Genomic DNA, 14,072 nt, shown 5'->3' with positions numbered 1-14,072 from the left:
AACTCATAACTGGAAATAAAAAGAAAGTAGTAAGCATTTATCCTATTATTCTTTAGAAAAAGTAATTGATAAAAAAGATTAATTTTAGAGTAGTCCTTCATGTTAGATGAGAAAATGAATTATAAAATTAAAACAATGCTATTTTGAAAGTCCTCAAAGTCCTAATAATTAAAACTTTCCACAAGAAACCAAATAATATTGCTTACAAAGACATATCAAAATCAAATTCAGATTCTTAACATAACCAACAATTGACAGAAGATATTGAGGCCAAAGTATTATTTTAAGACCCCTCAAAGGAAGAGTAAGCAACATCTACAGTTGGTGAAATTATAGGACACCCAACTTGGTATCTTTAATAATACAACCTCATAGAAAATATTGACAAGAAACAAAGAGATAAATAAACCAAGGGAGACTGCAGCAAGAAATAAACCAACTAAATTACCAACCTTATTTGATCCATGATTGAAACAGACAAATAGAACACAATTGTGAGCCAATTTTGTATATTTTAAAATATTACATAGGTATTATTTATTCTTTTAGATATTATAGTGAAATAGAACTTTATTTAAAGACGTCATCAAATTTAAGAGATGTATGTCAATTATTTACAAATTAAATATTTCTTTGAAATCTTCAAAGCAATTAATTCAGGGAAGTAAACAGGAGTATGAAAAAAGTCAGATTGGTATGAGTTTATACCTTTTGAAGACAGATGAGGTATTATATTGTTATGCTAGTCTAATTAATTTTGTTGTGATTGACATTTTATTTCATTGATTAATTCAGTGATACTTTATTAAACCAACAGCATTTAGAAATGGACATCAGAATATCAGTAATCATACCCTACAATACTTTTTAATACATATATCTTAGTTAATCATGGCTACGTGCATAAGAAAGCACTGCACTGTACAGGACACATAAGGAACATATTTAAATATCTTTCAAATGAAACCCCCTTGAGATAAGTATTACTATTCACATTTTCAACAAATAACTGTCATATGGAGTCTGAAGCCACAGGTGATTCTCACTTCACCCCATGCTACTCCTGTTACAGTTTACTTGACAATTTAGGGCGATTATGAAACGAATCCATTTTATAATGCCAGTCTGCAAAAAAAAAAAAAAATCTTGTGTGTGTGTTTGTATGTCTATGTGTATGTGTGTATCCCAAATAGGAAACTCAAGCATACCTTTAGATCTAATACCTCCTGCTCATCATTCCCTTATTACCTGGACACATCCAGCTCTTTCCTTGCTCCAGAATTTTGGTCTATCAGCTGTCTTTTCCTAGACAGCCTGTGCACTTTTCTTTATTTGGTGAACTCCTATTCATTGACTCATCTGGAAAGATATAGCTAGAATAATACCTTCTTTGTGAAGATGTTTTTATTCCCAAGATAGAATTAGCCATTTTTCTTCAATGCTTTCATGGTCTGTGAATATTTCTATTCACCAAAGAACAATACTAATCATTTATATAATATTTATGAAGAGTAAGTAATCCTTTCAAGTGTTTTATATGTATTTAATTAATTCACTCACCCCAACAATCCTAAATTAGGTACCACCATCATCCTATTTGACAGCCGAAGAAACCGAAGTCTTTCCTTGATTGGTTGGATCAATTTTATTTTTATATTTTAAATATGAAATAGTGCAAGGCACTTAACATTCACCCAGTAACAATTTTATTATTTTGGACATCTTAATTACTAATTTGAAATAATTTGGATTTAAAGCTACTTATCAACAATTTTTAGAAAATGTAACAAAAGACATTTAGATTGAATCAACTCATGATTTATTTTATCGATTTGAACATATTTATATTTTTACTTTTCTTGTAAGAAAGCAAAGGTATTTGTGCCATAGAGTTCTTTATTTGCACTATTTGCCTCCCTGTTTTTTGCTGTTATGCAACTTTACACAAGATTAAAAAAAGTTGCTACATTTTGGTTGAGGGAAAGTCAGAAAATATTTTGACTTGCTGTGGTAGTTCTCAAAATCTCAATTGAAAATCAGTTTTAGAAAAATCCCTCAAATTGAAAGAAGCTAAGAGTGCACCTTGGTTGACCTCAAAAGACAATCTCAACAAATAATGCATTTTCTGGCTTACCATTTTTATTTTTAAAGTGTATTTGTCTTTTAAAATGAACTACCCTGCTACAGCAATTGTATCATTTTAGAGAATGCTTTAATATGCATAAAACATTCAAGTTTCTGTAAGTGTATTTCACAGGAGATTTTCTATTTCTGATAGAATGCCTACAATTATATCTATCTTTCTTTTATCACAAATATGATGCACATTACTTCCATAGCACATTTTAACATTCGGTGAATTTGTGCTATGTGGCTTAAAATGTCAGTGTACCATCAGCTTGGGCCAATTTTTCCTTTATAGCAAGAAGGGAAAATTAATTTGAAGGTTTTCAACTCCCATACCTTTTTATTTTAGCTCTACATTCTGAATAATTTTATTTAAAAACACACCACTTACCTCATCCTAGCCTTGGCTCATTATGCCACTTCCAAATTGTCAGCCATTCTTGGATTATCTTCTATGTAAGCCTGGGTTCATGTGATCTTATATAGCAAAACATCAAATACAACTAGCTGAGACAAAAATAAAAATGTGTACATGGCCAGGCAAGTAAATGCTAGTGCACAAATCTTTCTGTCCCTATAGTTTGACCCTGTTTTTGTTATGTCCTTTCTATAAAGTTCTTTCTTGAGCACCCTCTCACTTTTTAGTAGCAAATAGCAAATGAAAACTGTAGTATTTTATCCTCAGAGGTTAGATTAATGTATCTAAAATAAAATCTCAACACACAATTATACCATATGAAGACATTACTGTGATGAAGGATTATTATCATTTTTTTTTTTTTTGTAGTGCTGGGGATGGAACCCAGGGGCATTCTACCCCAGAGGTGCAACCCCAACCCTATTTTTAATTCTTTATTTTGAAACAGGGTGTCACTGATTTGCAAAGAGTCTCACTTAGTAGTAGCTGGGACTGTCTGCACGATTCTCAATCCTCCTGTCTTATCCTCCTAAATGCTGTGATTATAAGCATGTGCCACCACGCCCAGCTTGTGATCAAGAATTTTGCTATTGCTTGTAGGCCATACCTATGTCACATGCTCAGTGCTAGAGTTGATAGAAAGATGCCAGTCCTACCTGAAGGAGATACATTGATAACAAAGATATGGAGCAATCTTTCAAAGAAAATCAGAGGCTATGTTATTCAAAAGGCAATGGATTCTGGGCAATAAATGTCAAATATTACCCATAGAAGTTATAACAATCATAGAGATGATTGTAAGGTAGTTGCAAAGCAAGCAATAAAGATTCAGATCATTAGCAGGGCATGGTGGTGCTTGCTTATAATCCAGTTAGTTGGGAGGCTGAGACAGGAGAATCACAAACTAACAGTCAGCCTCAGCTACTTAGTCAGGACCTCTGCAATTTAGTGAGACTCTGTTTCAAAGTGAAGGTTAAAAAACAGGATGGGGGGTATAGCTCAGAAGTAGAATGCCCTGGGTTTATTCCTCAGTACCACAAAAATAAAAGATTCAAATCATTTCAGGATGAAAGATAAATCAGACAATTTATGCACACTCAAACAGAAAATTAATTATTTCTTTTAAATGGCAGTATCCCTCTCTACAAAATGTTAAAAGCCACTAATGTCTATTTATTGAAGATCCAGTGAGTAATTATGAGTATCTACCATATACTACATTTTTTGCCAAATAGTAGGTACTCTGTTAAAGTTAGTCTGTCTCAAGACCAGAGATATGTCTTCAACTACCTTTCTCTCTTTATTTGAATTCTGTGGAATCCTATAGTTCTATTATGCAATTTAGCACTTAATTACATGCTAACAACACAGAATATTCTGGTTATGCAAAGGTTTAATCAACTGAATTTTAAGCTCCTTAAGAGGCTTGGGTCAGTTCTTTTGTGTCCTGACACAAAACCCAGTCCAGGAATAGGCACCCACTCCACACAGAATAAGAAAGGCACTTTGCAGCCCTGGCTTTATGATGGGCTCAATTCATATTTTGAGGGTATTGTAGTATACATATAGAAACATGTAGAATCAAAAGAGATAATAAATATTAGAATAGTTAACTGACAGAGACTTCATCTATAAAGTGGAAAAAATCTTATGCATTTATGTATTTATTTAGAGAAGAAAGGCAAGTTTCAGAGATATGGTGGGAAAAGTTTAGTGACATGCTGCTGAAACTATAAGAATACTTTTCCTTAATGTTTATGGATGTAGTCACATAGAGTGGTGCTACTTGCAACTGGAAAAAAAATTAGAATTTAATGTGAGAACATCAATTAATGATTTATTAGGGGATTAAAATTCATTAAGTGGTTGGACTTTGGAGAAAGGCCTATATTTGAGCCCAATATCCACCAAGGTAGAATCTTATGAGCTTAGGCAAATTACACAACAATTTTAAGCCTTACCAAATTTGTAGAGAGAGACTTATCAGGGCAATGGAGCAGATAAAGGTATTTTTTTTTTAGCACAGTGCAAGGAACAATTAAGGAAGGAATAAACATTGGCAAAGGCAAGTTATATTAGTGTGTTTTGGGGGAGGTATAGAAGGCATAAAGGAAGTTAGGCTTGATTGAGAGGAGTTCGTACCTGAGCATTACCATGGTCTTCCTCTGCTGGAACAGTGAAAATCACATGTAATAAGCATTTGCCTATTATCTAGCTGTGCTTGTCCAATGCTCATTCCATTTTCAATCATAGTTTGATTTGTTTCATTCTCAGTAAATAGAAAAAAAACAGACAATGGTTGGATCAGATCAGATTTATCTCTTTTTAAGAACCCCACAGGGCTTTTTATCTATCTTTATATTTTGGCTTGGCTTGGCTTAGGATTTAGAAATGACTTAAAATTGAAAAATAAGGTTCAAACACTGATATTCGCCTGGTAAAGATAGTTGATTCTTATTTCACCAGTTTCACCAGATTTGGGCTGTAACAAGTGGCTACTGCCAAAGACAAATATTCTGATATACACAGATATCGAGAGAGAGAAATGAGAGAAAATCAGTCATAGGTTCCCAAGGTGCTGAATAATTTTTCAGCTGTGGTTAAAAATCTGTTAAAAGAATAAGCAAAGGAGGTTTTTTGTAAGGTGTCTGAGCTGCAAGAATGCAACTCAGAGGTTATTACTTTGTCTATTAATCAGGCTAATATTTTTCTCTGAAACTCTCTGAATATACTCTAAAACAAAGATATAAGCCGGACATGGTGGTGCATGCTTGTAATACCAGCATTTGGGAGGCTGAGACCAGAGGAACATGGTTTGCCGACAGCTTCAGCTACTTAGGGAGGCCCTCCACAACTTAGTGAGACCCTGTTTCAAAATAAAAAAAAAATAAAAATAGGGCAGGGGGTGTATTTAGGAGTCAAATGCCCCTGGGTTCCATCCCCAGAACTACCAATAAAAAAAAAAAAACACCAAGATGCAAAAGCACAAACAAAAGAGATATTTAGAACAAATAGGTCTGTCATTTAGAAATAAATTTTTTAGGCAATTCTTGAGGTAGATAAGAGGTGCCAGGCACACACAGGGATTCTATAATACTCCATAATAGTTTTTTTCACCTTTAATTAAATATGAGACTGCACTGTTCAACCTCAATTAAACAGTAATGATGTCAGTCCATTCTGATTAGTAAAATTAATGTTCTGAATAGGAAAATGATGATTTAAAATAAGGCGATTATTAACAGCATATAAGCATTAGTTCAATGGTTGTCTCAACTCCAGTTCTCTCTACATAACAGTTCAGAAGTTCTCATTTTAGACATACTGATCCACACACACTTCTTCCCTAAAAATGGACTAAGCTAAGTGCCCACTTAGCTTCCTTTATTGTCTTTGCCTTGAATTTCTCACATTTCTCATATTCTAAAGTTTTTCAGAAGGTGGGTTCCTCATCACCCATAAGCTTCTATAGACCTAGAAGATAAATCCTGATCATCAGTGCACTTCCAAACATTTTGCCTTTCTCTGTATAAATGTCTCTTTCCCTCTATTATATTGAAGAATCTTTGGGAACACATGATATATCTTCTATCTCTTTGTATTTTAAAAATATGAATGGGCATTGATAACTTACTCATTAATAATATGCTCCCCTAAATATTGGCTGGGTTTTAGATAAAAAGTAACATATTTTCTTCCATTTGAATATCAGTCTGATAGAAAAATGGTCATATCAATAACTAAATTTAATACAGCATGGAAAGGGTTCCAACTTAAATATATAGAGAGGTGTTTAGAACTTAAAATTTCTTCTATGAGGTCTATTTGTTTATGGGTTTGTTTTTGGCTACAGTGGTATAGGGGAAAGCTAATTCATATAGAAAAAGGAAGGCATATGGACATACCATTAGTAGTAATAAGGGTGGAGGTGTTACTGGTAGTGACTGGCTGGGTGATGGTGTTGGTGGAATATTATTAGAACCCCAAACAGATCATTTGGTCTGAGCCCTCTGAAACAGGACATAGTAGAAAATCAAGAAAAATGTGTTCTCCCAGGGTTCAAGAGAATCAGATAGTGAGAAGCATATTAGAATAGTTTCCGATCTAGCAGCCATAAACTTGATATGGTAAAGAGAAGCTACTGTCATTGTTCTTAGCCTCAGAAGTAACATCATGAAAGCAAATTCTTTGAATGATCAATTTATTTAGAAAAGTGGGTTAGAGTGAGAAGAGGAGAGATGGAGTCCTTATCTTCAATGGATGAGGCATTTTCAATGGATGAGGCAAAACTTAAAATATTTTGATGTTCAAAAAACCATGAGGGAGCTGGGTGTGGTGGCGAATGCTTGTAATCCCAGCATTCGGGAGGCTGAGACGGGAGGATAGCGGTTCCCGGACAGCCTCAGCTACTTAGGCCCTCTGCAACTTAGTGAGACCCTTTTCAAAATAAAGAATAAAAAGCAGGGCAGGGGGTGTAGCTCGGAGGTCGAATGCCCTTGGGTTCCATCCCCAGAACCACAAACAAAACAAACAAACAAAAAAAAAAAACACTGAGGACACTCCAAAGAATGTACTTTACCTGGCCATTTTACACTTTCTACATTATTCCTGTTGTAGTATTAAGAATACTTTGGTACTGTGTCAAATACTATCATGCTTAATATTTACTATGCCTACATGGTTTCAAATTGTTTATAAACTCCAAGAAAAGTTTGTTTTACTTAAAATTTGACCTAAGCCGGGCATGGTGGCGCATGTTTGTATGCTTGGGAGGTGGAGACAGGAGGGTCGCGCAGGTTCGAAGCCAGCCGCGCTGGCTTTAAGAGACCCTGTTTCCAAATAAAAATAAAAATAGGTCTGGTAGTGTAGCCTGGAGGTAGAAGGGCTTCCAGGAACCCCAGTACCACCAAAAAAAAAAAAAAAAATGCCCTTGGGCTCAATTCCCATTAAAAAAAAAATTGACCTCAATACACACAGAGAAAAACATACAATACACAATTATCCCTGCGTTTATTCATCATTATGCATACTTTTCCCAATTGGTATAATGTTCTTAACGCATTTGTACCTAGCAACAATATATAAATTATTGGGCTACTTTTCCTGACAAGGAATAAATAGCTGCAGGCATTCCACAATGGTCTTTGCTTTCAAATACATTATCCATTGCTTCCTTTTTAAACCTTGTAATGCCTAAACTTGAGACCTGAGGCTTGATTCTGTATATTAAAAGTGAGGTGGAGGCAGCAGGTGGTTCCGGCCATTGATCCGCAGGCGCGCTCTGTCCTCTGTGGTCGGGTTCTGTGCACTCTCCCGCCCGCAGGTGACAGCGCCGCCAGGATGAAGCTTGTGAGGTTTTTGATGAAATTGAGTCATGAAACTGTAACCATTGAATTGAGGGAAGAATAGAACACAGGGCCATGGAACAATTACAGGTGTAAATGTCAGCATGAACACACATCTGAAGGCTGGGATTCCGGGCAGCTGGAAACACTGAGAATTCGAGGAAATAACAGCTGGTATTTTATTCTGCCAGACAGCTTACCTCTGGATACACTACTTGTAGATGTTGAACATAAGGTGAAGTCTAAGAAAATAGAGGCTGTTGGAGGAAGAGGCCGAGGCCAAGGTAGAGAAAGAGGAAGTGGTCATGGTAGAGGAATAGGGGGTCCTAGGCGATAATGCCTCTCAAGATTGTTGGTTTAGAGTGATAAGTGATTTGGGATGCCTTTTTTTTTTTAACAGGTTTTGTTAGTTTTTAATAAAATAAATGTGGGCAAAGTTCCCACTGTATCCTTGTTGTGATAGTCTCCTCTGCACTCCTGACATCACCGGCGAGCGTGAGACAGTCCCATTCTCAGACGATCAGCTTTTAAATTTTTGTTTTCTTCCTGCTTGGACCGATGCCAGGTCCTCTCCCACAGGAAGCGGGTCTGCTCTTCTATTCAGCTGCCCTCTGCCCAGCTTTAATTTTTCGATCAGAATTTTTCTTTCATGGTGAATATATACTTTATTCCACATGCACTGAATAAGTGTTTTATTGCTTTGCTTTGATCTCTGTTAGTTACAGGTGAAAGGCGTTTTTCTGGTGTTTCTGAAAGGAGTTCTTGTAAAATGGGGTCTGAAATCGAAATCGGAAGCCATTCATTTTTGTTGCCATTGTTAATGCTTTTTTCTTGTTTCTTTAGCTTCTTTGGTAGGTTCTCAGTAGACCGGTTTTTGTGCTCTCATGGATTGAAACTCCTGAAAATGTTAACTAGATTCTCATTTGTAAGCAGTGTTGAAACCTGTTACCCTGGAATATAGCTGTCAGTCTTTTTTTTACCAAGTACTCTTTGAGACCTGAAGGGGAAAGACTGCTTTATTTGATAACAAAATTATTCCCACCCACCACACCCCTGTGGCACTGGGGATTAAACCAAAGGTGTTCTACCTCTGAGCTACACCTTCAGTCCTTTTTATTTTGGGTTTTGAAAAGAGGCCTAGCTAAGTTGCTGAGGCTGGCCTCAAACCTGCAATCCTCTATTCGGAGCCTCAGAAGTACTGAGGTTACAGGCATGCACCTCATCATTAAAAAGAACCTAAAAAGTTTATTTTAATTGGTTAAACTTTGAGAAGAATGTGTCTCAGTATATAAAAATTCTTGTAAAGCTGGCTACCATTTGTTTATATGCTAAGAAAAAAAAATCTAACATTGAGGATTTGGGCCCTAATCTCTTTTTCTCTCCCTCCCGTCCAACCTACCCACTAGTTCTCCACCACTGAGATACACCCAGTTCTCTTTATCTATTTATTTTTAATTTTGGGACAGTGTCTAGCCAAGTTTCCCAGGCTGGCTTGCAATCATACTGTCTCAGCCTCCTAAGTCTGGGATTACAAATATGCATCATCTTGCCCAACTTATGTTCTTTTTTTAAATGAGGCAGAAATTTTCTGCAAAATAAGGTTGCATAAACTGAGGTAATGGATGGGTGTATGTGTAAGAAGTTACTATAAAATTTTTGAAAATACATATGTTTAAGTATCTTGTGTCAGTAAATTCAAATACTTCCTGGTTATTCCCTTTATATGTTAATAAACATTGATATGTTTGGTTGATAAGTCAAAAAAAGTGAGGTAGAAACTGTGGCTTCTATTCAGATAATTTTTAAAAAGTCAACCTGCCTTCTTTTGTCTTACAAATGCAGAGTTATATTTTTCCTTGAATTCATAGGGCACTTGACATAATATTCTACCTTCTTTATACTGTTATATTTATCTGATATTAAATTTACTTAATGCTGGAAAGAAAACATTGCAAAATTTAGTCCTCTACGTAAGGCTTTATTCCATGTAGTACCAACTTAGATTTATGTTTCTTTTGTTTCTTTTCATTATATTTTAGTCCCTACCTGTACTATTATTATTTAAATAATATTGTAAGTATTAAAAACTTTTAATTGAACTATTGACACCATTCTTAAAAAAATGCCTAAACTATCTTATTGTTTCTTGAGATTGGGTCCATTTTTAGTGCTTTAAAGGTGATTGGATTGTTGTGTTTGTATCTGCAACTTTTCATCTCTTCCTATAAAACTCACTTTTCTGGTCTCTGTGCTGCCAAAAGAACAGAGAGACCTGCTTACTTGACACTAATAGATGAATATTCATGGTTAAACACGGTACTGAAATTACTATGTATTTCCTCTGTAAGAACTTATTCCTGAGGAACTTTGATTAATACTTTTTTTTATTGTTTTTTTTGTGGGTTTTTTTTGTGTTTTTTTTTTTTTTTTTTTTTTTTTTTTTGCGGGTCTGGCGATGGAACCCAGGGGCATTTGACCTCTGAGTGACATCCCTTGCCATATTTTTTTTTTTTATTCTTTATTTTGAAACAGGGCCTCACTAAATTGTGGAGGGCCTCACTAAGTAGCTGAGGCTGTCCGTGAACCGCGATCCTCCTGTTTCAGCCTCCCAAATGCGGGGATTACAAGCGTGCGCCACCATGCCTGGCTTGATCAATACTTATTGATCAATTCTAGTATCTTGACAATCACATGACAAGCACAGGATAATTAATTAGAGGACTTAAGTGATAGAGCTTATCTGTTGATATTAACATCATGGGAACCTTTTTATTACTGAAACCAACACTGTGAGCTTCTTGGTAGTTTTTTTTACATCAGAACTGCCCTCTTTCTAATGCATTTGGTCTGTTACAAAGAACAAATTGCATAGACCCAACAGGTATTTAAACGTATAGTTTGTTCCTTCATACTCTAAGCAAATCTAGAGCTGTGGCAGTAACTGGTATCTAACTAGCTCTAACCAGTTGAGTAATTGGCTTCATTAGTAGTACAAGTAGATATGCTTAGAAGGATCTAAACAACTAATTGCTAGCACAAAAAGCTGGAAATCCATGCTTCGCCATATAAGGATGAAGGAGTAACATAATGTAATAGTAATAATAAAAAAATTTCTTTTTGTCCTTAATGGAAAAGATATTTATTCAAATATTCACGGAGTTTCTGGGCTAAGTAAAAAACAGTATGCAATTTGGTGCCTATCTTCATGCAGCTTGCTGACTCTTTGGAATGCAGCCTTTAAACAGGCAGAATAAAAAGAGGATATTAAAAGAAAAAAAAGGGTGGGCATGGTGGTGCACACTAATAATCTCAGTACTCTGGAGGTTGAAACAGGTTTGTGGCCAGCCTCAGCTACTTAGTGAGGCCCGCTGCAACTTAGTAAGACTCTGTTTTAAAACAAAGAATAAAACAATAGAGCTGGGGTGTAGCTAGGAGATAGGATGCCCCTGAGTTTAATTTCTAGTTCCCCCCCAAAAATTAAACTTAGGGCCAAATTGAAAATATAGTGATAACCTAAATAATTTTACCCTGTGTCTTAGGTATAAGTTAGTCTATTTAAAAAATGTTCTTAAACATACAGTAATTTTGGAAAAAATAAATCATAGACTTATATATATTTATTTTCCCTGAATATAATTGACCTTAATTTATTGTCCTTTTGTAATATCTTTTTTTGTGGTACTGAGGATGGAACCCAGGGGAACTCACTAAGTCACTGAGGCTGTTCACTAGCTGCATTCCTTCTGCCTCAGCCTACCAAGTACTGGACTTACAAGCATGTGCCGCCACACCCAGCTTGTAACATCTATATTTTTTTACTTTTTATGTTTTATAAGTGGAACATATTGAAAGTGGTGTACATTTAGATTGTGCTTCATGTCCTTCCCCCTCCATTTCCCTTCTCCCCTCCCAATAGAGAGTGTCCAGGTTAATCATGTTGTATTTATGCTATTACACATATTCGTATGTAGCTCCTCCACTGAATAACTTCCGCTTTCTTCCTCTCCTATCTTTCCATTCAAGCTTTGCTGAGATTTCCGCTCCATCCTCTGGAATCCCGTTGGTATTACCACTACTCCCTAGCTTGAACATATTAGAGAAAACATATGTCCCTTTTCTTTCTGTGCTTGACTAATCTCACTTAACCTAATGTTCTCCAGTTCCTTCCATCTTCTTGCAAATACTATTATTTTATTTTTCTTTATAGCTGAATAGAATTCCATTGTGTGTATTTCCCATAATTTTGCAATCCATTCATCTGTTGATGGAGATCTAGGTTGGTTCCATATTTTGGCTATTACAAACTGTGCTGCTATGAACATGGATATGTATATGTTAATGTAGTTCTCTGATTTCAACCCCTTTGAAAAGATACCCAGGAGTGGTATAGCTGGATCAAATGGAGGATCTATTCCCAGTTTTCTAAGGAATCTCCATACTGATCTCCAAAAGAAAAGACAGTCTTTTCAACAAATGATGCTGGGAGAACTGGCTATCCATTTGTAGCAAGTTGGATCTGAATCCATACTTCTCACCATGCACAGGAATCAACACGAGATAGATCAAAGACTTAGAAATTAGACCAGATACTGTGAAGTTATCAGAGAAAGGCATAGGATCTACACTCCAACATAGAGGCACAGGAAGTATCATTCTCAATAAGACCTCCAAAGCACAGGAAATTAAAGCAAAAATTAATAAGTGGGATCTCTTCAAACTAAAATGTTTCTTCTTATCAAAAGAAACCATCAAGAACCTAAAGAGGAAGCCTACAGAATGGGAGAAAATCTTTACTAGCCACCACTCTGATAGGGGGCTAATATCCAGAATATACAAAGAGCTCAAAAGACTCTACACTAGCAAAACAAACAACCCAATCAAGAAATAGGCAACTGAAATGAATAGACATTTCACAAAAGAAGAGATACAAATGGCCAATAGATACATGAAAAGATGGTTCAACATCACTAGCCATCAGGGAGATGCAAATCAAAACTATGCTGAGATTCCATCTAACCCCAATCAGAGCGGCAAACATAAAGAAATCAAACAACAACAATTGCTGGCGAGGATGTGGGGAAAGAGGAATTCTTTTACATTGTTGGTGGGAGTGCAGAGTAGTTCAGCCACTATGGAGATTGTAACATCTATTTTTAAAGTAATATCAAGTAAATTATACACATAAAAAGTACAGACTAGCCAGTCGTGGTGGCACACACTTGTAATCCCAGCATTCGGAAGGCTGACACTGGAGGATCGCGGTTCTTGGATAGCCTCAGTTACTTAGTGAGGCCCTCTGCAACTCAGTGAGACTCTGTTTCAAAGTAAAGAATAAAAAATAAATAGGGAAGGGGGTGTAGCTCAGAGTTTGAATGCCCCTGGGTTCCATCCCCAGACCCGCAAAAAAAAAAAAAAAAAAAAAAGACTCTAAGTAATTCAGTATAAGTCTCTAAAAGTTGGGACTTTGTGTTTTTTTTTCCCTAACTAGAAAATATAATTCATTGATGGTCACTTTCTCAGTCAATTATTTCATTTAGGTACACAATAATTTAATTTAGGAACTCAAAGAGGTGTTTGTCTAAACAGTTTTTCTCTTACCCATGATAATGTTGCTGAGCAAGCAGTCTTTATGTCTTGAATTCTTATGTCAACAACATTTATTTCATACTCCTGAATGTGTGTGAGGGAAAGTCAGCTGAACCACCCTAACTCAGCTGGGTTAGACTGGGATCTAGGCTTTGCGTGGAGTTCAGTTGGCTCCAGGTTTCTTTTCTCTGGCGTACACTAAGGAGCAGCGGTTACTTGTAGCATGGTCTTCTCTTGGCAAAGGGTAAGAAATGCAAACAATATGGCAGAAACTTCTCATGAGTCTTAAGAGACTCAGCTCAGAACCGGCACAATGTCTCTTCAATGGATGAATGAATCATGTCAACAAAACCACCACTAAGGGAAGCAGAGTGTGAGCTTAGCCAGTGTTAATGGGAAGCACTTCAAAGTCAATTACTGTGCAATTTTTACACACTAGAGAATAAAAAGTTGCCAATAATAATACCATCGACTTCAATGATTTTCTAATTTTTTTATTCCCTGTTTTTTAAAATTATTAATAAACAACCCTTAGGAATGCAATTTACTTAGATTTATTGATGATACAATAGATTCAGAACATGTTTCACACACAT

General features: G+C 35.9%; 1 protein-coding gene and 1 pseudogene across 3 annotated transcripts in view; one reads left to right on the top strand and one right to left on the bottom strand.

The window, feature by feature from the left end:
- Window positions 1-14,072, bottom strand: part of DPP10 (dipeptidyl peptidase like 10) — a gene marked incomplete at both ends in the record, with an annotated part of 1,533,989 nt that overhangs the window by 1,300,051 nt on the left and 219,866 nt on the right. The gene's annotated exons all lie outside the window — the stretch shown is intronic.
- On the top strand, window positions 7,886-8,227 carry LOC308279783 (small nuclear ribonucleoprotein Sm D1-like; annotated as a pseudogene). The gene is made up of 2 exons: window positions 7,886-7,980; window positions 8,082-8,227. The product of its transcript is annotated as a small nuclear ribonucleoprotein Sm D1-like (transcript).

Source organism: Muscardinus avellanarius, assembly GCF_963383645.1.
Source record: "Muscardinus avellanarius genome assembly, chromosome: 2".
Taxonomy (NCBI): Eukaryota; Metazoa; Chordata; class Mammalia; order Rodentia; family Gliridae; genus Muscardinus; species Muscardinus avellanarius.
This window is presented reverse-complemented; position numbering and strand designations above follow the sequence as displayed.